At 39.8% G+C, this 23,766-nt stretch overlaps 1 long non-coding RNA gene across 1 annotated transcript; it reads left to right on the top strand.

Moving 5' to 3' along the window:
• The first annotated feature begins 382 nt into the window (after window positions 1-382).
• LOC122550624 lies at window positions 383-9,395 on the top strand. The gene is made up of 3 exons (XR_006311902.1): window positions 383-531; window positions 687-760; window positions 9,283-9,395. It is a non-coding gene; the product is annotated as an uncharacterized LOC122550624 (long non-coding RNA).
• The last annotated feature ends 14,371 nt before the right edge of the window (window positions 9,396-23,766 follow it).

Below are 23,766 nucleotides of genomic sequence, written 5' to 3'. Positions count from 1 at the left end.
AAGTGGTTGAAAGATGTTAGTGGTCAACTTAGCTGTTCTTCTGCAGAAAGCAGCCACAAGTTAAGTTCTTTGAAAGTACTTCTACTGTTGGTACATGGATAGTCAAGAACCGCAGGAAGGTACAAGTAGCTAGAAAGGAAGTGAGACCACAGCCAAGATCTTGTGTGCCATATATGTCTCTGACTAATTTGTTTCTTCTTGGGTTCTCTGAGTAAGTAAAGTTCACAGGCTTTGGTCATGATGCCATCTGATAAATGCTTTAATTATCCACATGAATAATATGATGTTAAAAACCATTGCTACAGAATAGAAAATGGATGTTGCCTGTTAATTTCAACATATTCTGAACTGCTTTCTCTATAGCTCTCCTGGTAAAGTTTAAAATCTAGCGACAATGGATGGAATCTTATAGGAACCTGAGCAATGTGAACTTTGGGGAGATTTATGACAGTATCATGCGAAAGTCTGATGAAGCCTGACATTACATTGGAAGCAACTTGCTGCATCTTGATGCATTGGCCAAGCAGCAAGGTGAGTTGCCACTTAAGTTGGATTAGAGCTTGTTAAATTGCCTTATTAATGAGATAATTCACCTCATTAATATTCAGCTTCACCGCTTATCAAATGTGTTGAACAAGCTAGATAGTAAGAATGCTCATCAATTTCCTCTTGTCTGCCCCGTCCAGGACAAATGTCAGGAAGTGTGCAGGGCAGTTCCAGAGTGAATGCACTTTTCCAGGTGTACAACAGGTTCTTAAAGGTAATGCCAAGGAAGGGATGCTGAGTGTCTGGCATAAATATGGTGAGTGGTGAATTGTTTTGGGAATGGGGTGTAGTAAGACGGGGATAGAATCGAACGTATGGATGCCATGGGGTGGGGCTGGTGATTGATGAGGCGAGTTTGGGAAGATAGGTTGAGCAATCTTGTGAGGTCCCATGTTGAGAATCCCTCCAAAACATTTGACGCAACCCACATGAAGTAAAAAAAATATGAGAATTAGCCCAATGAATCTGGGAGCCCATAGATTTTGACTTTTATTAAATCCATAGGGACCATAAATTCACAGATCCTTTTATTTCAAAATGTCCATTCAGGGTGGATGTCCCACTAAAGTTATTTCAATTAGAACTTTCTCAAGACTTGAGGTAATTCTGAGTCTTTAGAATCATGTGGATCTCAGCAGCCATCTTTCCAGTTTGCTGTTTTAGTACTGTTAAATTTTAGTCAATGATTTTTCCATCAGTAATTGTATAAAATAATTCTTTTGTAAGAATATCTTTCTATGAGTAGAAGTTATCATAATTCAATTTGATTTAGCATCGTCAATGAAAAGCTCAAAGAAAAACTATAAAAATTGTACCAGGAACAGAGAATAAACGATGATGGTTAATGGATGTTTGTTGAATGGAGGGCTAATTCTGCAGGGTTCAGTGCTTGCTTTTTGTGACATGTCAGTGATTTTGACAGTGTGTCGGGGGGTGGGGTAAAATTAAGATGTTTGCAGGTGATATGAATGTTGGCTTTGTGATTAATAATGAAAAGGTGTACACTGCAGAAAGGCATCATTGAAAAAGTCATGTGAACAGAGAACACTGTGAACACAGGTGAATATTGGCAAATGGCACTCTTAAAGAGGTTTGAGGGAAGGCATTTGTCAAAGGCTAACAAGTCAAGGGAATACACAAGTAATTGGACATTGAGAGAGCTAAAGGAATAGAAGGATCCTTGAAAGTGGCTGGACAGGCAGTTGAGATGGTCAAGAAGATACACGTGATACATGTGTTTCTTATTTGAAGAATAGAATATAAAACTTTGGAGATTATGCTAGAACTGTGTAACACACTAGCTAATTACATAATTAGGGTACTGCATATAGATCTAGACATTGCACTACAGGAAAGATATGGTTGCACTAAAGAGAGGATAAGAGGAAATTTATATGCACGTTGCCTGGAGTGGAGAATTTGGAGCAGAGGAGGCAGAGGGTAGAACTAATTGATGCCTAGAATTTAAAGGGGTCTAGGTCAAGTTGTTAGGAACGGTTGAGGAACCCATAACTGGGGGCACAGATTTAGGGTATGAGGTCTAGATGGGATTCAAGGGGAACTGTTTCCACCCAGGAGATGGTGGGGATCTGGAAATTACTGCCTGAAAAGGTGAAGGGGCAGAACAGCTCAGTATATTTAGAGTATACTTGGACATTCACAAAGTTTGGTAACTTGTAAAGATACAGATCCAGGACTGGAGAGTGGCATTAAGTTGAATGGTTACTTTCAGGTGAGTCAGACATAAGGGGCTGAATGGCCTCCTCTGCATGGTAATTTCTGATAATTCCTATCATATATATTGTCTCTTCAGTACAATACTGAAGGTGTTTAAATTCACTATGATGAGACATGCATTGTTCACTTGTTCATTATTCAGAGAAGAGATGGTGTATTCTTCTGGTTTCCTGACCAGCATTGATCCATCAATCAATATCACTCAACAGGTTAGGCCATCTTGTGGCTGTTTGTGAGGCTTGTTGCTTGTAAAGTAGTTCCTAATTGTGGCTGGATACCAACATTCATTTTTAAAACAAATGGCTTTGAATTGATATGGGGTATTTGAAAGATGGAAGAGGTGCTTACTTACTAATCAGGGATAGTCAGCACAGCTTTATAAAAAGCAGGATTTGTTTATAGCAACCTGATAATGTTCTTTTTCCATTTATCATCGACTTTTGCCAACATGACCGGGGCCAGCCCGGTTTTGATCCCTTTCCAGTTAGATCCTCGGGGAACATGGGCCCAGCTGTGAGCGTCAGTTTTGCCTGTGGCAGAATAACTTCAGTGATACTTCCTTTCTTCACATCTCTGGGGGCATTCTCTTCTGGTGGGTGTGCTTTTTATCTTCACTGTTACATTAGAGCTGTCACAGTGATAAAGTGGAACATTTAAAGCCTTAGATGTGCTTCTTATTGTATTTGATGTTGCAGTTTGCTTGCTTCTCTGAATTCAGTTGGTAACATTCTCAACTGAGTCAGAGCTGGCATTCAAGTCTCACTCTAGAGTTATCTGAGCACAAGAATCATGGATTGAATGTGCTTTTGAACTTTGTGCTGGCGATGCATCTTTTAGATGAGATATTAAATCAAGGCCCCTTCTGTCTTTTTGGGTAGACATTAGACATCCTATCACTGTACTTCAAAGAAAAGCAGGGAAGTTGTCCATGATATCCGATGAATGTTTACACCACTGTGCTATTATTTTGTAACTTCTCACAGATTTGCCTGCATACTTGCTCGATATAACAGGAACATTCGGACATGGGACAGTAATAGACAATTCACCTCTCGAGCAGGCACCATTATTTAATACGATTGTGGCTGATCTCATCGCGGCTTCAACTCTACTTTTCTGCCAGCTCCACAAAATACTTTAACCAAAAAAAACTCTGTCTCCACTCTAATTCTATTCAGTGTCCCAGTACCTACTGCCCTCTGGGGTAGTGAACTCTGTAGATTCTTGACCCTTTGAGAGAAGTAATTCCTCCACATCACTCTTTTAAATCTGTTGCACCTTAGAATATATGTCTCATAAATTTGTTCCTTCGTTGAAGTAGGTTACAACAGATCTGCAGATCACCTCCAATGTCATAGAGTTATAGGTGTCTACAGCATAGAAACAGGTCCTTCGGCCCAACTTTCCCATGCCACCCAGTTTTCACAAGTTAAACTAGTCTCACTTGCCTGCATTTGGTCCCGATCCCTCCATACCTATCCCTTCCATTTACTGTCTAAATGTTTCTGAAAAGACAACATTGTTTTCGCTTCTAGCACATGTCTAAATGCCCATTCCAACTGCTCGCCACCCTCTGTGTGAAAAAGTTGCATCCTGGGATTCTTTTGTATCTCTCCCTTTTTACCTTAAACTTCAGGAAATACTCAAATTCTCTTCTGGTAAATGATGACCCAATATCACCTCTGAGAGTCCGTGTATTGCAAAAGATGCTCACAACTTTTCAATTGTTGCACCCATGCTTGATGAATGAACTCTATTCATTCCTGATGAAGGGCTTTTGCTCGGAACGTCGATTTTCCTGCTCTTCAGAAGCTGCCTGATGTGCTGTGCTTTTCCAGCACCACTCTAAGCTAGACTCTGATCTCCAGCATCTGCTGTCTTCACTTTTGCAAAGTTAAAAATCACACATTAGGTTATGGTCCAACAGGTTTATTTAGAAGCACTAGCTTCAGAGGTCTGCACTTCATCAGGTAGGACACATGTCTGTGTCTTAAGATTTTGCTCTACAGCTACCTGATAAAGGGGCAGTGCTCCGAAAGCTAGCACATCCAAATAAACCTGTTGGACTATAACCTGGTGTTGTGTGATTTTTAACTAACATGAAAAAGAAGACCATAAATTGCTCAAGCAGAATCAACATTTGGCCAGTTGAGTCTGCTCTGTCATTCAATGAGAACATCTGATAAACCGCAACTCCACTTTCCTGCATTTCCCCATAATGCTTGATTCCATTACTTATTAAATATTTTTTCTATGTTGGCTTTAAATACCCTTAAAGACTCAGCCTTGACAGTCCTTTGTGGTAAAGAATTCCACAGATTCTCTGCACTTGGGGAAGAAATTCATCCTCATTGATACCTTAATTCGGTGATACCCAAATGTGGGGAAGAAGATGGTGACATCTTGAAAAATATCCATATTACAGAGGAGGTGATGCTGGATGTCTTGAAATGCATAAAGGTTGATAAATCCCCAGGACCCAATCAGGTGTACCCTAGAACAGTGTGGGAAGCTAGAGAAGTGATTGCTGGGTGCCTTGCTGAGATATTTGGATTATCGATAGTCACAGGTGAGGTGCCAAAAGACTGGAGGTTGGCTAACGTGGTGCCACCTGTTTAAGAAAGGTGGTAAGGAATAGCCAGTGAACTATAGATCGGTGAGCCAGACATCAGTGGTGGGCACATTGCTGGACGGAATTCTGAAGGACAGGATTTACATGTATTTAGATAGGCAAGGACTGATTAGGGATAGTCAACGTGGCTTTGTGCGTGGGGAATCATGTGTGGTTAGTCTCACTAACTTGAATGAGTTTTTTGATGAAGTAACAAAGAGGGCTGATGAGGGCAGAGTGAAGGACATGATCTATATGGACTTCAGTAAGGCATTCGACAAGATTAGATCACATGGAATAGAGTGAGAACTAGATTAGATTAGATTAGATTACGTACAGTGTGGAAACAGGCCCTTCGGCCCAACAAGTCCACACCGACCCGCCGAAGCGTAACCAACCCAGACCCATTCTCCTACATTTATCCCTTCACCTAACACTACGGGCAATTTAGCGTGGCCAATTCACCTAACCTGCACATTTTTGGATTGTGGGAGGAAACCGGAGCACCCGGAGGAAACCCACGCAGACACGGGGAGAATGTGCAAACTCCACACAGAGAGTCGCCTGAGGCAGGAATTGAACCCGGGTCTCTGGCGCTGTGAAGCAGCAGTGCTAACCACTGTGCTACTGTGTCGCCCACATGTACATACAGAACTGGCTCGAAGGTAGAAGACAGAAGGTGGTGGTGGAGGGTTACTTTTCAGACTGGAGGTCTATCATCAGCAGTGTGCCACAAGGATTGCTGCTGAGTCCACTGCTTTTCATCATTTATATAAATGATTTGGATGTGAACACTGGAGGTACAGTTAGTAAGTTTGTAGATGACACCAAAATTGGAGATGTGGTGGACAGCGAAGAGGGTTACATCCTCAGGGGAGGCAATGACCTAGTAGTATTATTGCTGGACTGTTAATCCAGAGTGAGAAAGTGAGCACTGCTGATGCTGGAGATCAGGGTTGAAGAGTGTGGTGCTGGAAAAGCATATCTGGTCAGGCAGCACCAGGAGCAGAAGAATCGACATCCTGGGGACCCAGGTTCGAATGCCGCCATGGCAGATGGCAGAATTTGAAGTCAGTAAAATCTGGAAGTAAGAGTATAATGATGACCGTGAATCCATTACTGATTGTTGGAAAAACCTATCTGGTTCACTAATGTCCTTCAGGGAAGGAAACTGCCATCCTTACCTGGTCTGGCCTACACGTGATCCAGACACGTAGCAATGTGGTTGACTCTTAACAAGTAGGGATGGGCAATAAATACTGGCCTGGCCAGTGATGCTCTCATCCCATGAATGAATAAAAAAAAGTTAGACAATGTGAGGTGCTGCATTTTGGAAAGACAAATCAGAGAAAACTTATATGCTTAATGGTAAGGTCCTGGGAAGTGTTGCTTAACAAAGAGACCTTGGAGTGCAGGGTTATTGTTCCTTGAAAGTAGAGTCTCAGGTAGATAGGATAGTGAAGAAGGCGTTTAGTATGCTTTGCTTTATTGGTCAGAGCACAGAGTATAAGAGTTGGGAGGTTATGTTGCAGCTGTACAGGACATTGGTTAGGCCATTTTTTGGAATGTTGTGTGCAATTCTGGTGTCCCTCCTATAGGAAAGATGATGTGAAACTTGAAAGGGTTCACAAACGATTTACAAGGATATTGCCAGGTTTGGAGGGTTCCACTTACAGGGAGAGGCTGAAGAGGCTGGGGCTGTTTTCCTTGGAGCATCGGGGGCTGAGGGGTGACCTTATAGAGGTTTACAAAATCATAGGGAAGCATAGGGGATAGGATAAATAGACAAAGCTTTTTCCATGGGGTGGGGGAGTACAGAAATAGAAGGCATAGGTTTTGGGTGGAAGGGGAAAGATTGAAAAGGAACCTAAGGGGCCTCTTTCACAGAAGGGGTGGTGTGTGTATGGAATGAGCTGCCAGACAGAGTGGTAGAGGCTGGTACAATTACAACACTTCAAAGGCAACTGGATGGATATATGAATAGGAAGGGTTTGGAGGAATAAGGGCCAAGTGCTGGAAATAGGACTAAATTAATTTAGGATATCTGGTGGGCATGTACGAGTTGGACTGAAGGGTCTGTTTCCATGATATACATCTCTATGACTCTATGACTTTTATTCTCAGATTACAACCTTTGGCCCTAAACTCTTCCACAGGGGAAATAACCTGCCTGCATCTATCCTGTCAAGCCGCTAATATATAGCTATATGTTTCATTGAGGTCTCCTCTCATGCTTCTAAACTCCAATGAATACAATCTCAATTTATTTAACCTCTTCTCATAAGGAAATCTCTCCATGCCATAACTTCCCATTCTCATCCTTTAAAGGAGCAACTTTCACTTTATTTGCTCTTTTCTGTTCTAAGTACCTATAGAAACTCTTACTATCTGTTTCAACATTTTTAGTTGGCTTCTTCTCATACTCTAATTTCTTTCCTCACTATTTTGTTCATAGATAAGGGAGAACCAATGAATGTGATTTCTAATAAGGCTTTTGATAATGACTGACATAAAAGGCTAGTGGGTAAAATTGAAGCACATGGAATGGGAATAATTTATTGGTGTGGATTGAGAATTGGTTTACATATCAGACACAGATAGTGTAAATAATAGGGTCTTTTTCTGGGTTGCATTGGTTTACTGCTGGAGGACTTGGTGGAATTGTGAGTTGTGAGAAGAATTCAAGGAGGATGCAAGGAGTCAGACTTCACCTGACGAAGAAACAACGCTCCAAAAGTTTGTTATTTTAAACCTGTTGGACTATAACCCAGTGTCGTGAGACTTCTGACTTTGTCCACCCCAGTATCTCCACATTTTGGGAAATGTGGATGTCCAAAGGGACTTGAATGTCCTTCTACACTAATCAATGAAGGCAGACAGGAAGGTGCAGCAAGTGATGCGAAGGTAAATGGTATATAATTCTTCATTGCATGAGGGTCTGAGTTCAGAAGTAGGGATGTCTTATGAAAGTTATGCAGGCCTTGATGAGATGAGACCTGGAGTATTGTGTACTGTTTTGGTCTCCCTAACTAAGAAAGGATATAGTTGCCATAGACAGAGTGCAGTAGCTGTTCACTAGGCTGATAATGGGGATGAAAATGTGTTGATGGAAAAGCGCAGCAGGTCAGGCAGCATCCAAGGAGCAGGAGAATCGATGTTTCAGGCATGACCCCTTCTTCAGGACTGGAGTATGAGGAGAAATTTTTCAACTGGACCTGTATTCACTAGAGTTCAGAAGAATGGGTGGGGATCTAATTGAAGCTATAAAATTTTAACAAGATGAGACAATCTAGATGTGGGAAGAAGTTTCTTTCAGTTGAGGGGTCTAGAATCAGAGGTCAAAGTTTCACAATGTAGGGTAGGTCTTTCGGACTGAGATGAAGAAACGTTTCTTCAATCAGATGGTGGTCAACCTGTGGAATTTGGCATCATATAAGGTGGGTCACTGAATATATTCAAGAAAGAGTTTGATACATTTTTAGATATTAAAGACATCAAGGGTTATGGAGAGAAAGTGGGAATAAGGAGTTGAGATAAAGAATCAGCCAACCTCCTTTTGGATAATGTAGCAGTCTCAAGGTTCAAATGGCCTACTCCTGCTCTAAGTTTTATGTTTCTATGTATGAAACCTTGTATGCCTTCCAAATTACACAGTTGACAATGAACTTCATTGCCATCAGGAGAATTTAGTTTTAAGGGAATATTTTCCACTGTCTGATGTGAATGTGAATCAACATGAAAATAAAGTAAAACAATAGCACCTGACCTTCTTTCATTTTTACAACTATTTTGTATTCATTCTAAAATTAATTCATGGAACTGAGTGAAAAAGCACAGCATAAAATTAAATAATTGTTAACATCAATAAAATCCTGAATCAGAATTGTGCAGGACATGAAATTTATCTCTGGCTCACAATGGGAGTTTGTGCAGTTAATATGGTGAATGATATTGAAGTACTCCCACTGTGCCACCCAACTGCCATTTTTTATTCACATGAAATTCAACTGAAACTAATTGATGACAAGGATATCAGACTGCAGTCTGTATTGTGCAGGGGTGTATGAGATTAGCTGTTTTTGTCGCTCCATTTTGCAGCAGATGGGAGGGGAGTAAGAGAATGGCGTTGAAACTTTATTGCTGGAACAGCACAGCAGGTCAGGCAGCATCCAGGGAACAGGAGATTCGACGTTTCGGGCACAGGCCCTTCTTCAGGAATGGCAGCTGGAATGGGGGTTCAGGATTGGATAAGGCTGTTCAGGAAATGGTCACTGGTATATGTGAGATTGTGCAGCAAGACACAGCAACCACATGAATCTGGCAGAAACTCTATGCTAGGCTCCTCAAAGTGACTGTGGCACTCAATTTTCATCCCTTCTGCTTTGCAGGGCTCCGATAGTGGCACATTACAATTGGCATACATGGGAGCATAAAGATGGTGACCAAAGCCCTTTTCCGTCATATGAATCAACTCATCCATTATTTCACAGATAAAGATAGCCATACGGTAAGACTATTCACTTTACGTTGATCGTTCATTTTCACGGGCTGCAAGAAGACATTGATTGCATTAATGCTGCCATTACCAACCCCCCTCTCCCACCCACAATGACCAGACAGTAACATCTGTGAATCTCAAGGCCTTTCACTATTTGCACACACAACCAGTCTTTGGCCCCTAGCAAGTAATTATGTACATCTGTACTGGTTTCCCAGAGAGTTTCTCAGAATGTCAAAACATTTAGTGCAATTTTCAGCTCTCAGAGCTTTTGAGGCTGAGTATAACTGTGAGATTTCCAGTGAATAGCCATTCTCATGGTGTGCTTGTACCTATCTCCAATGTATGCTGTAGCCAATTCCAAATTTAACTTGAACTGTGTGGGAACAGAGGTATCAGTAACTTCTGGTCTGCTTTAGGAATGGCGCACCACAAATAAAATATCACCCATAACTTTTCATTAAAAGTGACCTTGGAGCAGGTGCTTATTATTCAACATGCCTTCAAATCAATGCTCAAATAACGCCAAGGGTGTGGAAGAATTCACTCAGAAATCCCTTTGGTACATTCACTCTTAGTGGGTGTTCAATTGGGGAAGTGACACCTGTGAACAGATTAAATAGAAATAGGGGAGCTGCTCATCCAATCACAGGTTGGTTCTCTTCCCTGCTTGTGATAGATAGGCTAACTATGGGCTAATCAGCAACAAACATGGAAAGGAAACAACCTATGTGGTTGGGGTATAGAGGTGAGTGTCAGCAGTCAGCAAAGCTGACTGTGAGGAAGTGGGGAATGGAAACAAAGTGCCACATAAGACTTTCCTACTCTTAATAAGGGCCAACGTTCCATAAGCCTTCCTGATTTCTTGTTGCACCTGTGTACTAGCTTCTGTGTTTTGTTCACAAGTCTCCCCAAGTCCCTTTGTGTGGCAGCCTTCTGCTGTTTTTTGCATTGCTGGACATGTGGAAATGAAGGACTGCAATGGCATGACAGTTGTTTCAAAGTGGAGAAAACAATATTGAATTTTTCAATAAAGGAAGGAACTGGGAAAAGAAAGGCTGAGGTTATTTTTATTTGCAAACTAATTGTGCACAGGAGATCAAAAAGGATCTAAATAAAAATGCGAAAGGGAGCGAATCAGTTTTTGCTACTAAGTGTGAAGTAAATAAGGTATAAATGCAACATGCATGTATAAGAGTGGAGGGAGAGAATGTTAAAAAAATGCAGAACAAACAAATGTGGTCAGTTTCTGAGGTTATTGAATTCAGTATTGAAACCTTGGTGTTGTGAAGTGTCTAAGCAAACGATGAAGTTTTGTTCCTTGAGCTTCTGTTGTGCTTCAATCAAATGTTGCAGCAGGCCTGTGACAGAAATGTCAGCATAAGAGCAAGGTGGTTTACTGAACTGGCTAGCATCTGGGAGGCCAGGGTCGTTTCCACAGAGAGAGCAATGGTGGTTTGCAAAGTAGTGTCCCAGTCTGCACTTGGTCTTGCCAAAGTAAAGCAGACTGCATTTTGAGCAGTGAATAAAGTAGACCAGATTGAATGAAGTGTAAGTAAAACACTGCTTCAAATGGAAGGTATCTTTGACAGTGAGGATGGAGGAGATGAATGAACAAGTGATTGTATGGAAAGGTGCAGTAAGGGAGTGAAGAAGAGTTTGGTGAGAACCAGAGTCAGTTTGCTCAGTTGGCTCGATGACTGGTTTGTAGTATAGAGTAACACCAACAGCATGGGTTCAATTCTTGCACTGACTGAGGTTAGCATGAAGGATTATCCTTCAAAACCTCTTCCCTCCATGAGCCCTGGTGCCCCTCAGGTCCCAACAATCATCTCTGTCTAGTGGTAGAACACCCAGATGGTCCTCTATGACATTGGCAACTTTATCTTATCGAACAGGAGATGATGCAAGATTATTAATCCTATGTTATTTCCTAGCAATAGTAAATTTTCAAATTGAAATTTCTGCAAAATGTCTCCTCGGTGTCTGAAGAGTTTCTTGGGGATGAAGATGGGAATGTATCTGTATGTGTTTTCAGTTCCCTTCCAGTCTCAGAGCTCCCATCCAGTCACTTTCCTACACATACTGAGTCTCACATATATATACTCACTAACACTCACTCACTCACCCCCTAGCTCACTCTCAAACCCTGATGATCTCCTAAATATGTACCTAAATAGGGGTCAGGGCATGGATTGGGAGGGCAAAAGCCTTGCCTCCCCTAACCTGAGCAACAAGCAGCATTTTGCTCACAGTATCCCCCCACCACCCAATTATCCTACTCTGACCCGCAGGTTCATTGCTGTTAGCAATGTCCAGGTCTCAGATTTGAGTGAAAACACACTCAGATGTTGTTTTCAGCTCCTCCAATCAGAGACTGTTTATCCCCTGCAGTCCAAAAACTTTGGAAAGAAACAGCTTGTGCTTGGAGATGCAGCTCCTTTCAGAATTACAAACCCATATTTTGAATATTGGCTCTGGAGGATGGGTTGAAGGATTTAGCAATGCACTGCCATCTGTATTTTGGGACATCACCGGTAATGAGTGTGGCTATGGCACAAAGAGATTGTAGGATCCTGCAGAGGTAAATCAGATTACATAGAAAAGAACACATGAAAATCATGTGTACTTTTTAAAAAAGGGAATTCTTTACGGTGTGTAGATTATGTTGTTATGCACAGCATAAACACTTGCATGTCAAAATAATCATCAAATGTAGACACTGATTAATGGTTAAACAGATTAATGTTAATGCAATTGTCATGACATTCTGATTTTTTCACTTGACAGCCAAAATATAAATACTGTCACCAGTTCTGAAGAATATCAACATTACAAAAAATTAAGTCAACTGTAGATAGCTGGATGATCAAAACATGGCATGAGGGGAGAGCATAACAATCACATCCCTCAGTCATCACAAGAAAACCTGAAAGCTGTTCATTAGATATTATTGTAATCCAGTAATTACTCCTTTGTGTACACTGCCAGTCAAAAATGGCTATTCCTTGTTACTCCATATTGCAAAACTGTTCCTTTGTGAAGTGTCTTGTCAATGCTTTTCTATACTAAAGGCACTACCTAACTACAAGTTGATGCTGTTTCAGTTTCTGAAATTCTTTATTATGGATTCATTTATGTGAAGTTATTCTATTTCCTTTTATGCTTGTTTTTATGATGATAGGTTGGATAATGAATGAATAGAAGAGATTTGAGTGGAGCACAAACACTGCTATGAAGCAGTTGAACTGAACAGCTTGCTCCTGTATGAAAGATTCTGTGCAATTCAATGTAACTCTTTACTCTCCCATTCATGGAACTGTATCATACAAATAGCTGGAATAGGCTATTCGGTCCTTCGAAACAGTTCAGCCATTCAATAAGCGCACGGCTGATGTGATTGTGGTCTTAGGCCCACTCACTCTTTGTCCCCCATGACTCTCTTGACTACATAAAATCTATCCAACTCAGCCATAAATAAATTCAATGATCTAGCTTCCACTGCCTTCAAAGGAAAATTATTCCCCAGTCTTATGGTCTTGTGAGAGAAAAGATTTCTCCTATATTTGCCTTAAACAGGAAAGGCCTGTTTTTTAAAAAAAACACTGTGTTCTCAAATTCTGTGTCCCCCAACAGAGGAAATATCCTCCTGGTTTCCACCCGAGGTCTGCTCAGGTTCTAAAATGATTCACAAAGATTATATCTCATTCTTCCAAATGCCAATGGGTAGAGGTTTAACCTGGTCAATTATTTTTTTAAAGCGAACCTTCTCTGAATTACTACCTTATTAGCATAGCTCATTTTCCATCTGCTTTTAGATGTCTTCGTCAATGAATGCTTTCTTGCTCTCAGCTAACTACATTTCCAGAACCAAAATATCACCAGATTGTCCAGTGCAGTAGCTGCTGAGAGGAGTTACTTCAATGAAGCAAGGCAATGGACATACATGACACTTATAAATCTCAGCCCTCGTTTCAGGCCCAATAAGGATTACTGGAATATAATTTTTCTGTCTTCCAAATTGCAGTCTTGAGGATCATTAATTCCTTCTGTAATTCTTCACATTTTGAAAAAGCTTCGTATTTGTTCACCTATTGATGATGGTGGTGCTAATAAATTGTGTTTTCCTCTGTTGTTTCTGATGAACTGTCCGTGTTCATTATTGCTATTTCACTGAAACTGACAGCAACTTCGGGAGGCAACACATATGCAGAAAAATGTCAAAACCCATCTGTCAGTGATTCTGTGCTGCTTTCGCCAATGGACTGTTGAGGTCCCAATAGAAGGAAACCCTGAAGCTTTCAGTGAATTCACAAAAACTTCCACTTTCATGCTATTACTTTTACTGACAAATATCTTGGGATGTTTTATTACATTAAGGCTGCTTTATAAATGTCTATTTCTGTTGTGGAAACAATGTATCATTTGTTTTAATGAGGAGTAGCTCAGACCTTACCTGCGTTCCTCTTTCCTAATTACTGAGAAAGCTGAATCTTACTTGTGTTGGCTCATTCTGAGATATGTCGAAGTTTTTGATTGCAAGGCCTAGCAAATTGTCTTATTGTATTATTCCAAATGCACCGCATTAATTACCTACCACAACCCTGTGGAGTTTCTCATGTTGATTCTGCCCCATCTCTTCATGTGCTCTTCCCAGAATGACTCGCTACTCAGCAGGTATCTGTCAAAAAGACTGACATCCTTTGCATCTATGACATCTTTAAAAGGCATGAACTCTCTAAACTGGAATCATGCCTGACCATAATCAATCCTCCCCTTGACTTACCATGCTGGGACCCCCTGACAGAAGGAAACATTCATGGACTCAGTGAATCGAAGACTTTGAGACATTGCACATGAGTTTGGCAAGCAGTAATGTGCTTGCCATGTAAGCTGCTAGCCCATGGTGTCGGTGTGAGATTGAGGTTGTACACTGCTGTACAGCAGGATTTATACTCCCTTGACTGAGAGCTGCTGATCACCAAGGCAAGCTATCCAGTTATGTAACTTGCTAATTGGCATGGCATGGCAAAACTAGGATAATGTGCCTATGCAGGTAGGCATTAACTGAGTGAGCACTAAGAGAGGAAGTCAGCAGTTCTGAGAAGCAGCCTGGTCAATTTCTTGAGTTAGGTGCCGGGCCATGTGTGCAAAGTGTTCTTGTTGCAGTCTTTCAATGCTGGTTGCTAATGTGTCCTGCAATTCCAGAGCACACTGTCAATGTATTGGAACGGTGCTATGAAGAGCTGGTTAATGCTGGATGCCAATATCTGTGGATGAAGAGTGTGCATGGGTGGTGCCCATGGATCATGCCCAGCAGTTTGTATGAATACAACAAGGACATCACTTGGAGCAAGTGGAAAGCTGAAACTGCCAGATCCCCATTCTGATTTCCATGTTTTCTCGATATCACCACATTTGGCAAGTTTGCAAAGAAAGAAAACCAAAAATTAATAATGGTGTGGAGGTGCCAGTGTTGGACTGGGGTGGATAAAGTTAAAAATCATGCAACGCTAGGTAATAGTCTTATTTGAAACTATACCAATTTGTGATGAGTTTGCACTGAAAATAATACAATGTCAGTTGTATAAAAGAATTTAAAGGGCATTGTAATATTTGCAAGTGTTTGATATGTTAATTCATTGAAGGATTAAATGCTTCACACATCTTTCAGCCTAAGAATCCATACTCCTCCTGCCGTACCTCATCTATCTCTTTGGCAGTCTACTGCTGCCTATAAAGGTTAAAATGTGTGAAAGTATTCTACTTGCTGTGCTTGGCAGGAAAAGAATAGGAAAATATTAGGCTCCGTTAAATGATTTCTTCTGCTGTAGTGAGCAACTAAGAGGTAATGTTGCTGTTAGTTTAAATGTTTAAACATGCTTTAAGTAAAAGCTCATGTCTGGGAATGAAATGAACTCCTTCCCGAAGAAGCGATTATCACATTTCTGTTGTGCTTAGCATTTCCTGCATAGGGATCAACACCTCTGTGGATCATGGCAGCTAAAGCAGGAGTGACATAGGTAATCAATAATGGATTTAAATGAGGCAGCAGTTTACCAGTTCACAAAAGTCTGTCTGATAGAGGAGAATTAACAACGGGTATTCGTAAAAGTCAGTGTTTGTGCATAAACAGCGCAACCAATCACTGAACCAACTTGCTGTAAAATCTGTAGACTGCAATGGTTATTTTGTTATGAACTATGATCTGTGAGTTAATATTCTCTGCAGATATTCTTACAGTATCTATTTCATTTGACATAATAATTGACTGGGTTCTGTATGAAAATACAGGCTGTGCGAGTTGTAACTAGTTTGCTGAACTATGACACCATTAGTTGTAACAGCATGTACTTACCAAATTTTAACGTACTGCCCATTATCCCTTCGAAATATAAGATGCTAGAATGCTTTGAAAGAGCAACATAATTGAATCCGTAGACAGCTCATTGATGCCCTCCTTGGTTAGTATGTCAGGAGAAAAATGAACAATGTGAGGTTTGACCTTCCCATAGCCAGCATCAACTCTGTCTCTCAGGCAACCTGAGTGAGTCTGATTAGACTCTAGATGAAAAGCCAGAAGAAAACTCTCTAAAGACTTTTTGCAGAAATCCAAAACTTTAATCTAATGGTAACTGAAATCTCTTTCAACTTGCTCTTTAGTGGCCGGACAAGGTGTGCAGCTATTGTTGAATAGAGAAAAGTTTTTAACTGCTATATGGTTAAAATAGAAATAGAAAATGAAATGGAACCATGTGCAATTCCAAATTCAAAATATGAAATGATAACTGCCAGGATTTGGTGTGCAACTGAAGTTTTTCAGATGAGTAATAAACATCACTTTAAAATGGCATCAAAATAGTTGTTTCATTTCATGGTGAAAAGCACAGAACATGGCCCATAATTGCCTGGTATCATTTTAACAGACAGGAACTCCAAGAAACCTATTGGTCCATGTTAAAATAATCCAAAATGCTACCACAGAGTGAAACAATCTGATTTTCAGGAGCAGCTAATAAATTTCTAATCACTTCCTGCTACTCCATGAAACAGATTCAATGATCCAAAACAGATTTTGGAACAATGAACTAAGTTTGCTTAGTGTAGTGTATTCAATCTGGTGAGAGGAGATAATTGACCATCATAAAGAATTCACAATTTTCAGTTTTGAAAGTAGTTATGATTATGAAATCAATAAACAAGCATTACATCAGATAGGGAAAGGTCAAATTACAAAAACACCTTGTCCACCAGTATTGGCATGAAGTGGTTATTTAAACTAGATGATGTTTAAATATTCATCTACATCATTCTGACAAATTAATTTGAGATATTTCCAGTGAGTTAGAAATACACCACAGCAGAGTTGGTTTGATGTAGACAATGCATTGACAATAATTGCATTAGCATAGCATTGTTAACATCATTGTTAACATTGTTAGCATTGTGTGGGTGGCACGGTGGCACAGTGGTTAGCACTGCTGCTTCACAGTGCCAGAGACGCGGGTTCAATTCCCGCCTCAGGCGACTGACTGTGTGGAGTTTGCACGTTCTCCCCATATCTGCGTGGGTTTCCTCTGGGTGCTCCGGTTTCCTCCCACAGTTCAAAGATGTGCAGGTCAGGTGAATTGGCCATGCTAAATTGCCCGTAGTGTTAGGTAAGGGGTAAATGTAGGGGTATGGCTGGGTTACCCGTCGGTGTGGACTTGTTGGGCCGAAGGCCCTGTTTCCACACTGTAATGTAATCTAATGCCATGATCCATCAAAAGCATTGTGCTGAATCGTGACTTTTCCATCAGTGCTAGAAATACGACTTTCTAAATTTTCAATCAGAACATATCAGAAAATAAGAAAACAAGGTTGAAAGCAAGATCAACGACTTAGTGTGACGATCGCATTGCACTTCATGGCTCAGAGGTTATAAACCAGTGATTTCCAAATTTTTTTTTCAATGGCAGCCTTACTTCGAGGCTTAAACTTGTTGCTCATCAGAAAAATCTTGGAAGCTGAGAGAGTGGGCAAGGTGTTGATCAGGGGATTGGTATTATGGATAGCAGATCTAGGACAGGAGGGCATGGTGGCCAGCCATTACTGTCTTGCATCTGGTGTCCCTATAATTTCAGCTCACCACCTCACTTGGGGTCCCTGTTGTGAGGTTGTGCCATTGAGTTTCTACTCTTCATTTGTGTTGAAAGTCAGAGATTGAACAGGCAACATAGTGTCTTTCAAAATTCACAGCAATAAATTTGACATGAAAAAGAACACAATATAAATTTCTGGGTGGACAGTAAAGAAAGGCTGAAGATGCTGGATATAAAGGAAAAAATGCAAGAAGCACTTCTCAATGGAGAGAACAAAGTAGGGATAACTACCGCTGAAGGTGCTCACCCCGCCCGCCCTCCCCCCACCCCCATGTTGTGTAAATAGTGCTAAATCCATGCTCTAGTTTAGTGTGCTGGGCCCTGATGTTCTTGATTGGGACTTGAAATAGTATGAATCTCACACCTTTTCACATTGAGGCCCCATAGTAACCTCTACACAGTAACCTGCAAACAACAGGGCGCATGCAGAAAGGAAATCTGGAAATGTGAAATGGAAGGAGAAATGTTGAAAATGAAGCTCTTTTGCAGTTGATTAGCACAGCGTTGCCATAGATTATCATGCAAAACATGCAGTTCCAAATACGTAACTGTGCTTAGAGTTTTGTCGGCCATAAACTTAAGGCTCTGTTTTCTAACACTGAAGTGAAATATTCACATCACAATATGTTAAAAGGAAATCCACTGAGTGAATCAAAATAAGTTGATTAAGGCTGTTTATTTTGATGAACAAAACTGTTCCACGAGTACTTGAAGTGTCACATTTGACAGGATGTCCGAGACTAAGTGGAGTGTAATCATGACAATCCTGACTGTTGGAGAATAATGGAATTTTGGTTGCTTCATTCTTGTTTTGGGAAGTTTTGAAAGAGATTTAGTTCAATTATTCAAACTCCATGGAATAGGCTTCCTTTGATTGCTAAAAATTTATTTGGGGCATAAATTCGGTTCTCCAGTAAAATCCTATCCTGGTTAGGAGGATATTTGAGTTGTGAATAATGTTCTAGAAGAACAGGTTTACTAGATTGATACCTTGAGGTAAAATTGGACAGGCTGGACTTGTTTACATTGGAATTTAGAGTAAAGGTTATTTGATTAAAGTTTTTAAAATATTTTGAATGGGCTTGACAAGCTGGATGAGGAAAGAATGTTTCCTTTTGTGGGTAAGTCCAAGACTAATGGAGACCCTTCCAAAATTAAAGGTCATCTTTTTAAAACAAAGATGAGATGAACGTTTTTCACTGTCAAGGTCTATAGTTTTGGAATTGAGAAGATGGCATGATTGTTTTTGTCATATTTGTGGAAATATTGCATAATATAAATCAATGTAGTAGCTGAAGCACACATTCATATTGCAAAGTCTTCATTACCAAGAAGTCATTTTATAAGGTGGAGGTAGTTAGGCAAGAGAATCAAAGCCTAATAGGGGTAGATGGGAATGTGGAACACAAACTAATAATTGAATGGCAGAGCAGTAGTAAAGGACTGAATAGCCTACTTGTGTTCCTAATTTATATACTTGTATTTTTTTCCTTTTATTCATTCATGGGATGAGGGCATCGCTGGCTAGGCAGCATGTATTGTCCATCCCTAATTGCTGAGAGGGCAGTGAGGAGTCAACCACATTGCTATGGGTCTGGAGTCACAAGTAGGCCAGGCCAGGTAAGGATGGTAGTTTCCTTTGCTAAAGGACATTAATGAACCAGATGGGTTTTTCTGACAATGGATTCATTGTCATCATTAGATTCTTAATTCCAGATATTTATTGAATTCAAATTCCAACATCTTCATGACAGAGTTCGAACCTGGGTCCCCAGAACATTATCTGGATCTTTGGATTAGTCCAGTGATAATACCACTAGGCCATTGCCTCCCCTATATGAAGTACAATGTAGCTGCATCAGCTGATGTGAAGCTGTGACTGCTTAAACCAACTTATTTGAAGACATTTTATTCAGTCCCTGCTATAGCTCAGCTATGTCAATGGAGCTGAATTGTGTTTTCCCAAAACTAGGACATGACCATGAAGTACCAGAAGAGAGCAAACCTGTTCACTTTTTCAATTTACTAGTGCCTTCAACTCTAGATGTGCTCAAAATGTAAGATTCAAATGGAGTTTTGGATGAGCTGACATATTAAACTGTTCCTAATTTGATTCTTGCTAATTCTACTCTTCAGCTGATTTAATTTAGGTTGCAAAAATTAAAATTATGCAATGCATATGACCCTGTGCTCTTCATTTCTTTTAAGCAATTGCATCTTGATCACTAAAAAACATCCAACCAAGCACAAAACCAAATGAAAAAAAATGTTGTCTGATCAAAGACCGGTATAGGCTTCACAATAATGTTGTCAGATTTATTGAGATAAAATCAAACATGGAGAAGATTTAAAATAACATGGGAAAACCAATGGAGTGACTTTTCAAAAAGATATTTGGAAATATTAACCATGGTTACAATCTGTTGGTTTTGAATCAACAGTAACACCTTATCTATATTTATGGAAACATCACATAATCTAAATCAATAGGTTTTAATGTAGTACATAAAGTACATATTAATATTGGAAAATCATCATGTCTGAGAAGTCATTGTGTTTACTATTTACTGGTATAGATATGAAATTATATTTATATGCTGTCATTGGAAATTTTATTATTTGGTGATTTTGACATTTTAAAAAAGAAAATGAACTTTAAATGCCTTCTTAACAAGCCTATCAACCTGGGTGGCAACTTTCAGGGATCAGTGTCCATGCACATAGATCTCTGGAAGTTGCTACCCAGGTTGATAGGGTTGTTAAGAAGGCATATGGTGTGTTAGCTTTTATTAGTAGAGGGATTAAGTTTTGGAGCCATGAGGTCATGCTGCAGCTGTACAAAACTCTGGTGCACTCGTCACCGCATTATAGGAAGGATGTGGAAGCTTTGGAAAGGGTTCAGAGGAGCTTTACTAGGATGTTGCCTGGTATGGAGGGAAGGTCTTATCAGGAAAGGCTGAGGGACTTGAGGTGGTTTACATTAGAGAAGAAGGTTGAGAGGTGACTTGATTGAGACATATAAGATAATCAGAGGGTTAGATAGGGTGGACAATGACACCCTTTTTCCTTGGATGGTGATGGCGAGCATAAGGGGACATGGCTATAAATTGAGGGGTGATAGATACAGGACAGATGCCAGAAGTAGTTTCTTTACTCAGAGTAGTAGGGGCACGGAACGCTTTGTCTGCAACAGTAGTAGACTCACCAACGTTAAGGGCATTTAAATGAACATTGGATAGACATATGGATGAAAAGGGAATGGTGCAGGTTAGATGGGTTTCAGATTGGTTTCTCAGGTTAGTGCAACATCGAGGGCCGAAGGGCTGGTACTGCACTGTTATGTTCTATGTTCTAAATGTATTGACTAGGCTCTTCCCAACTCTGTCCTGAATCAGTTTAGTAAATCTAGTAAAATTACTGACATAACTTTTTAACTTTGTTGATAAAGTGTAATGAAAGGGGGTCACATTCAAAATACTGCATCTTCCTCAATCCTAAAAGCAAATGTTACATTTTGGAAAATACCATAATTTTGGAGGATAATGTTCCACCTCTGACTCTTTTACATAATAATGTTTCAAGATGCAAATATTGGGCTGTACACCACAGCATGGTCATACTGGCTCTTTATGATTTACATCTTACTGTCTGGTATTTTGCTTTTCCTATCATTTATAAAACATTTCACAATCTCAATCCTTTGCCTAATCTAGCACAGATGATCGATATGATGAAACATCAATGTGACTAAAATCACTCACGTAAACTTGGACATACTTTATTTCCCTCAGTCTCTATATTACATGTACAAGCTACGACTTGAAAATCCAACGCTTCAAGCTAATGCTGACCTGCAGAGATAGAGATGATTTGTATGTCTTTCTGTATGAAAATTACAAAAAATGAACAAAATCATTTCGCTGATATTCCTCATCACTTTTGAGCTTCCAAAGAAAACATGTCAATTTTCTTTTCCCAATCAAAGCCAACTATAGAAGAGGTCAAGGCAGTAATCCTAAAACGGTATATTGGCAGAACAACATACTGATCCACATTATACCTGGAGGTAGTCGAATTCCAAAACCTCATCAAATGTTACAGAATTAGCCTACAACATTTCAATTTCAGATTAACTGCTGACATTGATTAAAGGCACATAATGTGGTTTCCTTAGTGAATTTGAGTTCACGAGGAAGGAATCTGGCTAGGAATGTGAAAATGAATAGCAAAAGTGTCTACATGTATTTAAGAAGTAAACAATAAATAAAGTGACTGCTCGTCCTCTTTGCTCTTTCATAGAATGTGGGTGTCACTGATACCAGCCTTGAGGTTGTCTTTGGTGGCAGTTTCTAGGCATTCCAGTGGCCTCGCGTGGCAGTCGTTTTTGGCATGGAGGTCATTATTGGCGTTTCAGTAGCTTGGCAGGTGGTCTCATCCTAGCACGGCAGTATTCCAGATTTCTCTGAACTAAAAATAATCTGTGATTGAAGTTTGCCTTAATTTTTACTTTTTTTTCCTTCTTATCTATAATGTATATCATTAGTCCAGGCTCTGTGGTATGGCAACTCTTTTTTTTTGTAAAAATACATATGCCAATAAGTTGTTATTCTATTCTATATTAAAGCCAGATTTCAGCTTGCCTGGTCCTAATTGCCCTTGAACAGTGTTGTCTACTTAAAGGAACAGTTAAGAATCAAATATTTTTGCTGAATCTGGAGTCACGTATAGGCCAAAACAGGTTGGATTTCACTCCTTAAGGAACAATAGAAAACAAATAGATTTTTACAACACTTAATGATAGTTATCCTTGCTGTCACTGAAGTTGTTTTTTTAAATGATTTTGCCAGATTTTAGCAATTGAAATTAAATTCCACTGGCGACCATGGTTGGATGCTAACACATGTCCAGAGACCAGTGCTATGAATTATTAAACAAGTGTCTACACTTCTACACTGCCATCTCCCCAGTGTGCAGTGAGGGGCTCAAGTGAAAAAAAAGCAGTTCCACAAAAGGAACAATCTCTGGAATGTTACTTAAATCAGGAGCAAAATTGGTAACGGACAACTAAGATTAGATAGTTCATAGATAAAGGGCTTATTTTGGAGAAATTACTCTTGATTCACAGGAAACATAGGAGCCTATACTATTGAGATGACAGTCCCCTAAATTGTGCGGGGTAGTGCGTTCTCATGATTTGCAGACCAGCAAAATAGAAAGAGCTTTAAACATAATAGTGAGGATGAACCTCTTGATGGAAATATAATGTATTAATGTGATATTTCAGGAAGGTGCAAAATATATAACCTAAATGCTTCAGTAGTAAATAAGGCTAGAGATTGCAAGAATAATGAAAACAGTTTTTTTTTTACCCCATTATGATGCAGTAAGTTTTAAAAGTGAAAGGATCATATCTGAATCACTCAGTAGTACATTTTGATCCTTTTATGGCTTGTAATTGTTCAATAAATGCCTATTTTCTGTGTTCCCACTAGGTAGGAAATCTTCAAAATTCAAGCATCAGTGGTTGCTGCACCAAATCCTCAACTAAAAGGGAATTTCCTATACTCATGTGCTTCCCACCTGAAAGAAATACGCAACAGGTGTATATTCAATGACTGAATAAGAGTACAGCATCCCAGTTTCAACATGAGAGAACCACATAATAGATCTGCATTCACATTGTAAATGATTTTTAAAAAGCTGGAGCATTGTGTTTTGTTTATATAAAAAAGGACAGTGCCTGGGCATTCAATGTTTTGCACAGTATGAAAAACTCCTACATAGTCCTCCAACTTGAAAAAATAATGCTGCTCCTATTTCTTACATGATGATAATTCTCATGATTGCAAAAGAAGCAGTAAACAACTGTAACACTGCATGTCCAAGAAAGAAATGTATCACAACATTCTGCTCCCCTGCTGAGAGAGAGAGATACTCAGAAAAACAACTTAGGAAGGGGGATGGATATGTGAAAGCCTGAACACTCCTTAAGCAGGAGAAAAGCAGCAAACCGTTATAACACTGACTGAGATATCAGCATCTAACACTTCACTCGAGAAATCATACAAACCCACTACTGAGTAGGAAGGAAATAACACCCATACTAATCTCCCACAGTGATGCATGTAACACCCTCATTACCAGAACTCGTCTTATCCCTTTAAAATCAAAAGACAGCAAAGTTAAAGGAACAAAACCAAACTACAGCAGATCATGGTAAACTAAAATAAAAT

Source organism: Chiloscyllium plagiosum, chromosome 6 (genome assembly GCF_004010195.1).
Source record: "Chiloscyllium plagiosum isolate BGI_BamShark_2017 chromosome 6, ASM401019v2, whole genome shotgun sequence".
In the NCBI taxonomy this organism is placed as follows: domain Eukaryota; kingdom Metazoa; phylum Chordata; class Chondrichthyes; order Orectolobiformes; family Hemiscylliidae; genus Chiloscyllium; species Chiloscyllium plagiosum.
The sequence above is the reverse complement of the archived record's forward strand: the minus strand, read 5'-3'. Positions and strand labels throughout refer to the sequence as shown.